The sequence below is a fragment of the Pimephales promelas genome, chromosome 9 (genome assembly GCF_988280905.1).
Source record: "Pimephales promelas chromosome 9, fPimPro1.hap1.1, whole genome shotgun sequence".
Classification (NCBI taxonomy): Eukaryota; Metazoa; Chordata; class Actinopteri; order Cypriniformes; family Leuciscidae; genus Pimephales; species Pimephales promelas.
In genome coordinates, this window is record NC_142777.1 from 8258953 (window position 1) to 8271282 (window position 12330).

The 12330-nt window shown below is 36.5% G+C and overlaps 1 protein-coding gene and 1 long non-coding RNA gene across 2 annotated transcripts in view; one reads left to right on the forward strand and one right to left on the reverse strand.

Annotated features, from left to right (window-relative positions):
• il1rapl2 (interleukin 1 receptor accessory protein-like 2) overlaps positions 1 to 12330 on the reverse strand; it is a 501200-nt gene that overhangs the window by 298775 nt on the left and 190095 nt on the right. The window lies entirely within an intron of this gene.
• Positions 9775 to 10839, forward strand: LOC148977500 (uncharacterized). Its single transcript, XR_016169776.1, has 4 exons — positions 9775 to 9914; positions 10224 to 10323; positions 10502 to 10580; positions 10693 to 10839. It is a non-coding gene; the product is annotated as an uncharacterized LOC148977500 (long non-coding RNA).

Below are 12330 nucleotides of genomic sequence, written 5' to 3' on the forward strand. Positions count from 1 at the left end.
AAAGCAGTACATCTAAGAAAAATGTTTGAAATTACTGGAATGCATCCCAGCATGCAATGTGTGGAAAATACACATTCAAATATGGCCAATTTCGAATCCTGTCTTTGCTTATACAGTATATTAAACTTATGACGAGATTGATGAGTTGCATCATCAGTTGGAGATGTTTCTCCGCCAGCCACCGCTCTGCCTACGTCATCTCCTTCATCGCTCTGATTTTAGGTCTATCCCCGACGTCCATTGGTGACATCCCTCTGGAAATTATTTGTCTATGACGCTTTGCCAGACCATATCTCAGTTACTGAGAACTGAGAATGGTCTGGTTTTAACAAGGCTAGAAACCACTTATGGGTTAATATTACATTAAACTGTCAGGTGGTTGGTTTTGACATTGGCTATCATGAGGCCATTATGAAATCATGAAAATTTTTCTAGATCTCAACTACAGTGGTACAAATTGAAAAAAAAAAATTGTGTCATGAAAATTTTTCTAGATCTCAACTACAGTGGTACAAATTGAATTTGATATTAAAATGCCTCATGACAGCCAATGTCAAAACCAACTACCTGACAGTTTAATGTACACTGTAAAAAAAATGTGTTCAATTTACACATTGGTGATATATAAAATACCGGCAGCTGTGGTTGCCAGAAATTTACCGTCCAAAATACGGTAACAAGAATTTACGATAATAAGGTTTTTCAGGCTTAACTTAAAATTTACGGAAATAAACCGTATTTAATTATCTGATATACTGTTAAATTATCGACCATTTGAAGTGTAAATATCTGTTTTATACCATTGTAATATACTGACATCCATCAATCTCAGCAGTAATAAGAGTCGCATGATATATGGAAACTCATCACATGTAGCTCTTTCACAAGAAACTTAATATTAACATATAGAAGCGGCACAGTGTCATTCACTCAAACATGGTAAAACACATGAATTTTTAAAAAGGCAATAAACATTAATTTAACAACATTAAATTTCATAAAACCCTAATGTACCTAACTGATTAGAAAAAGACTAAGCAAACTATGAAGAAACAAGTTATTTCAACAAAAATACATTAAGTGTGGAGTGTCACGCAGGGAATTGTGGGAATGTCAATTTACGTTTTTCACTGTAAATTATACGATGAGTTGGTCATTTTCACTTTAAAAACTGTAAATTTAACAGTATTTTACAGTAAAATTACATCAAATTTACCATAAGATCTATCACAGTTATTTACCGTATATAGTAAGGAAAGGTTCTTCACTGTTCAGATGTTCTGAGCAGCTTTTCGTTTCGTTTGGTGGGCACACTAGGGTCTAGCCACCTCGAAACAGACACTATCCAGATCATTCCAGCTCATTCCACGTTTAGCGCATGGAGTTGACAAGGGGTTCCCGTAGCATAAGCTTACGCAATACGAGAGAACCTCTCATAAGAGAACGAATCGGTTACCTAATGTAACCTCGGTTCTCTCTAGATGAGGGAACGAGTATTGCGTTCCCGACTGTGAGCGCTATGAACGTTCTTCGCTTCATTCTATGAAAACCAGTTATTTGCAGCCTGGGCCCGCTCTTATAAGGGGTCACGCCCCTTTTCGCGGGCTTTGACGCTATGAGAGCGTGTCAGTCTCTCATTGGTCACGAGCTCAGGCGAGTTCACCCCTAAGCTGCAGCAGTTCCCTCAGAGCGAACCAATGAGCTTGCTAGTTAGATACAAAAATTAGGATAATTTTGTGGCTTCAACTTCTCAGAAAAGATTAATCTTACTTGTAGCTAGCCTACACAATACGAGAGAACCGCGTTTGAGAGAGGAGAACTGTAGGGTGTGCTCTTGGGTAACTCTGGTTCTCTTACAGGGTCTGGTAAGAGAACCAGAGTTGCCCAAGAGCACAATTCTCCTCTCTCAAACGCATCATGAATTTGGGAATTCATCAATATTCTTGAGTCATGGGTTGATCCTGGCCAGCGAGTGACACAGTTAAGCACTCTGAGTTTGGTATCACAAATTGCCTGCACATTAATACTGTGGAAGCCTTTCCTACAAACAATGGTTCATGGTGCTTGAATCCTAATGAATCAACAATGGCTCCTACTACACTTCATGGAAATCCATGAAGATTTGCAACAAAAAAATCTGCTTGCACCTTATTCAAGGTGGAGACGTCAGTTTCTCTAGCAGTTCCCTTTCAGAGGGGTTTTAAATTAAAATATTAAAATTTGCCATAGCACAAGACATATTCAAATCACTTTTATGAATCTAGAGCAGTTGACAGTTTATTAGCTTCCATAGCAACATAGATTGTAACAGAAAGTTATACCCTGTGATTACACAGTAATCAGTAATCACCCTTACTTTTTGGTCTCAAATTAGACCAGCCTTAAATTGTATGCAACTGACTTAAATAAATACCAGTCTTAAATAAAGACAAACTTTTAAGATTAGTCTCAAACCGATATTTGCAAATGTCCCAAGATCCTAGACAATTTGGTAAAGACACTGGAAATAACATTTTTGGCTTTCCTGTCATTTCAGAAGGATCTAACAACATTTAATAATCTTAAATCTGCCAGTACTCTGTGTTCACATAGCCAGAATGTGTCGATGTCAAATGCTGTTAAAAGACAATTCAAATAACAATAGTTTAAGCTTGTTTAAAAATAAATAAATAAATAAATAAATAAATAAATAAATAAATAAATAAATAAATAAATAAATAAATAAATCCTCCTTTTTAAGGATTAAGTCAATCAGTGTCTTCTTTTACTCCCAGACACACCAAGGATCTGATGACTGGCAATTTGGAGAACGATTGTTCTTTATCTGCTGTAACTGTCACTTCTGATATAGACTTGTGGACCTTTTGTTGTATGTTTTGATTTTGTTTATTAATACACATATTTAGGATTCTGAATTAAAAGACAATGAAAAGATTCTTATCAAAAACTTCTTATCGCTAGTAGTTCTTAACTTATTCCTTAACCTCTCTCTTAACCTTATGGCACGGTTCCCGACACGTTCGTGCGCAAAAGTATTTCTTCTGTAAGTCACACTTTCGTAAGGTTGGTCTGGACCATTCGTAAGCTCTCTCAGTGTCGTTTGAGCTCAAGACGCTAGTTGCCGCCACTGTTCTTTATAAAATTAGACACATTTTCAAAACCGTCACCTTTTTTCAAAACTCCGACACACAATACCCAAAACTTCACACACAAAATGCAAAAATATACACACACACACACACACACACACATGGTAAATAAAAGCTAATAACAACAAACAGCAGAATTGGTTGCTTTCTCATTTACTTTTTTTAAAGGTGAAATTATGTCATCATCATGATAGTAACCCTAACAGACAAGATATTTTTCACAAACGGTCTGTACACTTACAAAGTTCTCAATGCTTCGTTTTGCATGTAGGGACCCTCATTATGTAACTGTGTTAGTTGTGTGGCTATTTTGAGCCTTGTTAGTGGTATTAACTAGCGATTTCTTTTTACTTAGTAAATGCCCCCAGTACTAGCATTATACGCTAAACAGTTTTTAGAGATAAAACGCTTTACATTCGATTATCATGAAAACAAATCTCAGAGAACGATTGACTAGGTACCAGCGTTTTATAAGACCAAAGGTTCATTTTGCGCCAGAGTTCTCCTTTAAATTTTTGATGCACATTATTGTAACAACATAGTATTATTTGAATTAACTGAGTACTGTGTAAATATTCTGCAAATTATTCAGTGATAGCTTGATATATAATGATCATTCAGTAGCTCTGATCACAACCCAGCAACTGCTTACAAATACATGTTGGGTGATTCCATGTTGTGCATTAAAATCATTGAATAAATCATTTGGTAAAATTATTTGAATGAATATGAATACATTTTATGTGTATGCATGCGTGTGTCCTTCAGTGAAGACACCCCATTAACTTAGAATGTGTTTAAACTGGAACTGCCTATTCATTAAATGGTAATGCACACTATCCAGGCAATTAGAATCAGGTATTCTTAGAGACCATGATATAAATATATCCAAAAGCATAAATAAATAGCGCCCCTAACATGAAGCATCCGGCAGAATTATTTCCTACAGAGTTTTACATTGATGTGATACTTTAATAAGCATCAAATATTCAACAAACTCAAACGTTGGATAAAACTGTCAGTTATTAATTAGATTTTTAATGATACTTTACTGTACTGAATGAAATATATTTATAGTCAGCATTTATACCCACTTTGTCGACATCTTACAGCCGATGCCATGCAACGCTGCCTTAGAATTTGGCCCAAGCAAGGTATTTTTGGAACTGCCTTTGCATGGCGAGTGCATGGAACGTCAGAGCTCAATTTATGGAACAAAGCAGCAGCATTACATCACATTGGCAGGCAGATCGAAACTGTGGGTGTCATTAGCATTTTTTTTTTTTATGCAACAATGTTTTAGAGATTGTCTATGCAGTCCATAACTGATTGATGAGAATATTATTATACAACTTTGACATTTATCATTGATACTGTTAAAAAAAACATGGACTAATGCAGATTCCACATGAGTAGATGAGTCATATGAGGGTGGTCTCAGATTATTCTCAAAACTCCAGCTCCCTGCAGAGGACTATCACATTGGATATATGGTTAAAGATGCAACAACTGAACCATTGTCCATTTGGTCTATTTTCCTGAAGCCATGATGTGAAGTGTGACAGGGAGAGAGTGACAACATAAGGGTGATAAGGGGGTGGGAATTTGGACAGAGAGAAAGCCAAAGGCAGACATTACAAAACCTCATATGCACCCAATTAAATACAAACATGCCAACCTGCATGATCATCCCTGAGCAATCTTACTCTACTGGTTCACAGCTCTGATAAAATCACCCTTCCTCTGCATAATATCATGTGGAACTCTCATTTAAAATCATGTTTATGTGTAAATAATACTAAAAAAATTGCATATTATGCATACTTACAGGACTGTCTTTACATTTGGCTAATGTTCACAACTCTTTTCAATTTAAAAAAAAAGCTTACATGTAGCATTTATACAACACCATTCAGCTAAAAACGGAAAACCTTTTATGCATTTTGGCCGTTCATTTACATGACAACAATGTTTTGGAGGACTGAAAAAAGAAACTTTGGAAATGAGTTTGAAAGTGCACGTTTTTGAAAATGGTAATGTTAATTTCTCCATGTAAACTACTAAAAATTTAATTCGTGAAAACAATGATGTCACATGCATGTGTATTACGTGTTCTGTCTATAGGCGTGTAGTGTTTCATCAAAAAGTGACATTTCCAACTGCTGGCCTGGCATGCATAATACAACATTTTTAGTCCTTTTGCAGATATGTGTGAACAGAGATCGTTTTGATAACATTGTCGTCTGTATGCGAAAAACACAAAAGAAAGAAAATCTGTTAATAGTACATAGTTGTTGTGTAAACTTATACTAAGACTTGATTTAAGCTGTACTCCTTATGTCAGAAGCTGAAACCCTGGGGTGAATACCATATTCAGAAAAGCATTAGACAAAACAAGTAACAAATTCAAATGAATAGTTGAAAAAGGGTTCATTAGACAGTCATTCCTTGTTTTTGCTGATTAACAAGAGCCAGGTGACAGGACAATATTTTAGATATACAACTAAAACTATAATGTAATATTTTGTGTGTAAAGTGAATGAGTGTAAACTATATGGATGAAAATGAGTCATGGCAACAACATAAAATGCAACAAATATTTTTTGTGTGTGTGTGTGTGTTACATCTTCAATTAAATTATGAAGAATGAGGGATTGGATATGCTTTTCTATGTGCTATACGTGACTTCTGCAAGCATTTTTTTAAATGGACTTTTAAAAAACTAAAGCATTTTACGGTTTTAATCAAATATATATTTACAGAAATTTTGTAATAAAAACAAAACAAAAAAAAAACATATTTGCTATATAATAACTATGACTGGAACAGAATGATATTAAAATAAGCTTTTCATATAGTTTGGACAAACATCCAGTGTAAGCTCCCAAATACAGACAAAAAGTAGGCTAGACGAATGGTTATTGCCCAGCAAATTACAGTCTCCACGTTCTTTCCGGACCTCCACATTAAGATGTCAAGGTCCTGGAACAAGCCATTTTCTGCTAGGCTCTTTTGTCTCTTTTGTCCACTATCATGGAGCTGAATAAGCACGGCTAATGGGAAATGCATGGCAGCTTTGGTGGCTATGGAGAGGCACTTATGGCTGAACCTTATGGGAATAAAAGAAAAAGATAGAGCTTTAATTTTGGATCCCCCGCTTTCCCCTCCTGGCCTTGTTCCTTGCACCATAAACAGTAAAAAGAGAGCCCCACCTCACAGAGACTGGGGGTTGAGACGGCACTCTCAATCGAAGCCAGACCAGGAGAAGACGGATCTAAGGATAAATGGGTCCTGACGACTATAGAGACAGAATTCAGAGCAATTCTCTTCCCCCTTGATTCAAGGGAGTACTGTCCACTATATTCAGCCCAGAGCAGGCTCAGGTGCTGGAACAGGAGGTTCAGTCTCTCTTGGCGAAAGAGGCCATATAACATATCCCTCTTCCCAAGAGAGATTCGGGGTTTTACAGGCGGTACTTCATAGTTCCCAAGAAGGATGGAGGATCGCGTCTTAGATCTTTGGCAATTCAAGAGTTAGTTCATCCAAAAATTAACCATTGATTTACTCACTCTCAAGCCTTCCAAGGATTATAGGACTTTCTTTCAGATGAATACAATAGGAAATTATTTAAAGGTGTCCTGGCTCTTTTAAGCTTTATAATGTCAGTGAATGTAGAAGGATATTTTGAAGCCCAAAACTAACAACTGAAAATAACTGGCTTCCAGCAGACGACCTACGCTGGGCAATAAACTCAAGCTACTCCGACATTTCTCTGAAAAATTAGAGTTTTAGACTTCTAATTTTTGTTTTGTTTTGCTCTATCGTCTGAGATTCTGCGTTTGTCAACACTTCATGCCTCAAGTCAAGGCTCTTTCGCCTTAAATCGATGCGTACGACCGTCTGGGGAAGCTAGTTATTTTAGTTTAAATAACTAGCTAAATAACTAGAGTTTTTTTTTTTTTCCAAACACAAACACATCACTTCGCTTCAGAAGGCCTTTATTAAGCCCCTGGAGCAATATGGATTATTTGTATCAATCATCGATGGATGCACTTTTTATTTTAAAAGATAAAAGATAATTTTTACTTATCTTAGATGTTGATTCCAGATGTGTTCTGAAAGTGTGCTGCAGACCTTGCCGAGTCTGCAAACAATGCCAAGTATTTGAATGTTTGAGCAGCAAGCTCATTTGTCGCTGATGCAACAGCAACCAATCAGCTGTACTATGTAGTTTGACATGATTGCTACCAATAAGTTAAAGACCTATTAGCCTGCACTATCCAGAATTTCATGACAGAAGTAGGTATACACATATATATAAAGTATATATATATATATATATATATATATATATATTAGGGGTGTAACGATTCATCTACTACATCGATCTATCGATTTATATTCCTATAATCCAACTACATTGATCTGTGCTCGGCAAATCGGCATTCTAGACGACATGTATCGATCTAATATCGTTTTGAAAGGTAATCAATCGATTGTATCAATAATAGGAAATAACTCATTAGATTTAAAGGGTTAGTTTACCCAAAAATTAAAATTAAGTCATTAATTACTCACCCCCATGCTGTACCAACCCCGTAAGACCTTCGCTCGTCTTCGGAACACAAATGAAGATATTTTTGATTAAATTTGAGAGCTGTATAACTACCACATAGGCTCCTAAGGGACTGCCTCTTGACGGCCCAGAAAGTCAATGAAGAAAATGTTTAAATATTCCATGTGACTACAGTGGCTCAACTATAAGTTTATCAAGCGACGAGAACACTTTTTGTGCGAAAAAACAAACAAAAATAACGACTTTATTCGACTATTCCTTTTCTTCCTTGTTGGCCTGAAACGAGACTTCCTTAGATTTCCACGACGCATGTGCGAGAACTGAACTGAAGTAGTTAAAGGAGATCGCAATTCTCGCGCATGCATCGTGGAAATCGTATTGAAGTCTCGTTTCAGGCCAACAAGGAAGAAAAGGGAAAAAAAGTATTCGCGTCGCTTGATAAACTTATAGTTGAGCCACTGTAGTCACATGGAATATTTAAACATTTTCTTCATTGACTTTTTGGGCCGTCAAAAGCCAGTCCCTTAGGCAGTCTATGTGGTAGTTATACAGCTCTCAAATTTAATCAAAAATATCTTCATTTGTGTTCCGAAGACGAACGAAGGTCTTACGGGGTTGGTACAGCATGGGGGTGAGTAATTAATGACTTCATTTTCATTTTTGGGTGAACTAACCCTTTAAGCACGTCAGACTTTATATGGCCGTTTTTTTCTTAGCACTTTTAATGATAAAGGCGTTAAACATTACTCGATTCAGTCTGCCTTTATGTGACGTCATCGCCAGGCGCCAGCAGCAGTGCAACTGCAAAGACAAAACACTACAGCATGGCGGAATACAGAAGAGATGCCGAGGAGCAAGAAATCATCAAGCCACCATTGCTGTCCAGTGTTTGGAACCACTTTGGGTTTTGCAAAAACGGCGATGTTGTAAATAAGTCGTTCGCTGTTTGTCAAATATGTAAAGGCAAAGTAAAGTACAACGGCAACAGGACAAATCTCTCCAGCCATCTACTAAGGTGCCATGGGATTTCACACAACACCGACCGTCCAGGCACCTCTTGCAGCGTTCCCACTGCAGTAGCAATACAAGGTAAAGTCAAAGAAGCCTCAGGACTCGCCTGCATGTTTAGTCAGAAACTAGACCAAAACTCAGCTTGAGCGAAAAACATCACGGCAACAATTGGCAAGTTTATCTGCAAAGATATGCGACCGTACACTGTGGTTGAAAATCCGGGGTTCCGTGAAATGATTCAAACATTGCAACCAAGGTACACGATACCAAGCCGACCACACTTCTTAGAAAAGGTTATTCCTGCATTGTACGAAAGTACTAAGAATGACGTGATGCTGTCACTTTCTCAAGCTGAACGAGTAGCCATAACGACGGATGCCTGGACGTCATGTTTAAATCAAGGGTGTGTGACAATTACCTCTCATCACATTGATCCGGAGTGGAAAATGAAGACCTTTGTTCTGCAAACCAGAGTTTTAAACGAAGCCCATACTGGTAAAACTATTGGTGTGTCACTGCGTGAAGCCTGCATGGAGTGGAAAATCTCAGACAAGAATCCTGCCATCGTCACAGATAATGCCAGGAACATGATTGTGGCCGGTGCAGAAGCCCAGTTCAGTCCACACATTACCTGCTTCGCACATACACTCAACCTTGCCTCGCAGAAGGTTGGAGCGTGCTTCCAGGTTGTTGGGGAAAGTTCGAAAAATTGTTGAATATTTTCACCGCAGCCAGATTGCATGTCACACCCTACAGGAAAAACAAATTCTGATTGATTTACCAAAACATAAACTGATCCAAGACATAATAACCAGATGGAACAGTTCCTTTGAAATGCTTGAACGCTTTTTGGAACAACAGCCAGCTATAATGGCAACTCTGATGTCCAAGGATCTCCGAAAAAAGGGGGTCACAGATGTAGCCACGCTGAGTGAGAGTGATATTGCCAACATGGAAGACCTTGTTCAGTTGATGGGTCCTGTAAAAATGGCAACCACTGTTATGTGTGAAGAAGACCAGCCAACTCTCTCTGTAATTGCTCCTCTTCAAGCAAAACTGCTCAAACACCTTCAGCCATGCGAAGACGACTCAACCCTGGTTGTAGAGAACAAGAGGGTGATGGATGGCCAATGACCTCTCCACACGCTACAGTCGCATCCAAGATACACTCAACATAGGTAATTATTTTTAGAGCCTTAATTAAAATCAACTTGGTTAATATTTTAGGTTATTAATTTGTAAAATGCCACATCTTTGCTATTTCAAGTTTGAATTTGAGTTGAGTTTTTTTTTTTTAAGTAAACAAGGTATCTGCTATTAAATTCTCAGTTTGTGGTGGCTTAACATCACCGTACCACATTTCTTTTGAACATACTAAAGTTCAATCTTCTGATTATTTTGTGTGTGAGGAGGTGGTCATCACTTGCAATGTCAGGTCAGCTTAATCTAATAATGCAATGAATGCAATATTCTTGTTCTTTAAACAGCATCAGCGTTGGACCCACGATTTAAAGAACTGCCCTACCTGGAAAAAGAGGACAGAGAACAGGTCTACGCAAAACTTTGCTTTTGGAAGCAGACCACCAGGTTGATCTTCTCTTCCTCTCCTCCCCACCTCTTTCCTCTGCTTTCCCTTTCCTTTTCTCTTCTCTTTCATTTGTTCTCTCTCAAATCTCGTCTTTGAGAATCTTGTCTTCCTCTAAATTTCTATGTGCAGTCTTACAGAGCAGAAATTTGAACAGTTCACGCATTCTTACTTCAATAGATACAATCAATGGCAAATCAGGAGGAAGACGAGGGAAACTCAAGCACAAAGCGGTCAGGATTCAATGAAGAGACCACAGGTGTGTTTCATGTGATACCAACAAAAGATTGTTGTTGTTTTGTATTAATGATAAGCATGACTATATTTTGAAATATATTTCTTATATTCTCTTATATTTCTTATATACTCAGCTAACTGAGTCACCTCCTTGTAAGAGGAAAGCCTTAGATGTACTGTTTGGCGATTCCTTCACCCAAAGAGAAAGAAAATCCACAAGCGAGACAGCCAGAGCAGAGGTGACAAGGTACCGAGTAAAAGATGTGTTGCCTTTGACTGAAAATGCCATGAAGTGGTGGAGATCTCAGGAGAAAGAGCTATCTGTACTTTCAACACTTGCTAAATGGTGCCTGTGCATCAGTGTGCCAGCAGAACGAGTTTATAGTTTATAGTCATTCAAGAGTAGTTGGTTACACTTGATCTTTTGTTAAATATTTTTTGTTTATTAAAATGAGAGTAGTTGTAGGTTCAGCCCTTGCTCATTCAACCTGAAGAAATTTGTTTGCACTTTATTTTTGATATTAATAGTTAATACTGTATTTTTGTATTATTTTTATGTTGAAAAACAACAGCAAAGGTAGCAGGTAAACCTACTGTTAATTCAACCTGAAGAGGTGTTGTTTGCACTTTATTTTTGATATTAATAGTAACTTAATACTGTATTTTTATATTATTTTTATGTTGAAAAAACAACAGCAAATGTAGCAGGTACTGTTAATTCAACCTGAAGAGATATTTATTTTTTATATTGTAATATATTTGTTAAAAACAAAAGCAGAAGTAGCAGTTAAACCTACTGTTGAAATGTTGGTTGCACTTACTTTACTTTTTTTTTTTTTAAGTTTTGAATAGTGAAAATGAGAGCAGAAAAGTTCAACTTCCTGTTTATTCAACCTAAAGTGTTGGTTACACTTCAAATAAAATGTGAATGCATTCGCTATTACAGTAATTGTTGTCTTGTTTGTTTATATCCAGAATTAATTGATACCTGAAACTTTCCCCGCACTGTCCAGTATCCAGGTATTTATTTCAGTCACACTGGTTGAATTTTTGGCGAAAAAATTACTGAATCGATTTCAAGTCACTGAATCGTTTCGGATCGTATCTCTCTAAATTAACCAATATCGTCCTTGAATCGTATCGACAACCACAAATCGTGATACGAATCCAGATGCAAAAGCCTCTGGAGAGTTCAGATGCAAAAGCCTCTAAGTGCCATTTGAAATTTTCTTCTAGAATGATCATTTTTATCAAGCTTGTATATTTAAGTTCAGTAATTTCACTTAAATGGCAATTCATAGGTAATCTTCATTGTCATTTAAGTGAAATTACTAAACCTAAATATATAAGCATGATAAAAATTATCATTTTAGAAGAAAATTTCAAATGGCACTTAGAGACTTTTGCATCTGAACTCTTCATATATATATATATATATATATATATATATATATATATATATGAAGAGTTCAGATGCAAAAGCCTCTAAGTGCCATTTGAAATTTTCTTCTAAAATGATCATTTTTATCAAGCTTGTATATTTAAGTTCAGTAATTTCACTTAAATGGCAATGATAATTACCTATTAATTGTTATTTAAGTGAAATTACTGAACTTAAATATACAAGTTTGATAAAAAATCATCATTAAAGAAGAAAATTTCAAATGACATTTAGAGGTTTTTGCATCTGAACTCTTCATATATATATATATATATATATATATATATATATATATATATATTATGGGCAAAACCAGATCTGTGATCTTTAA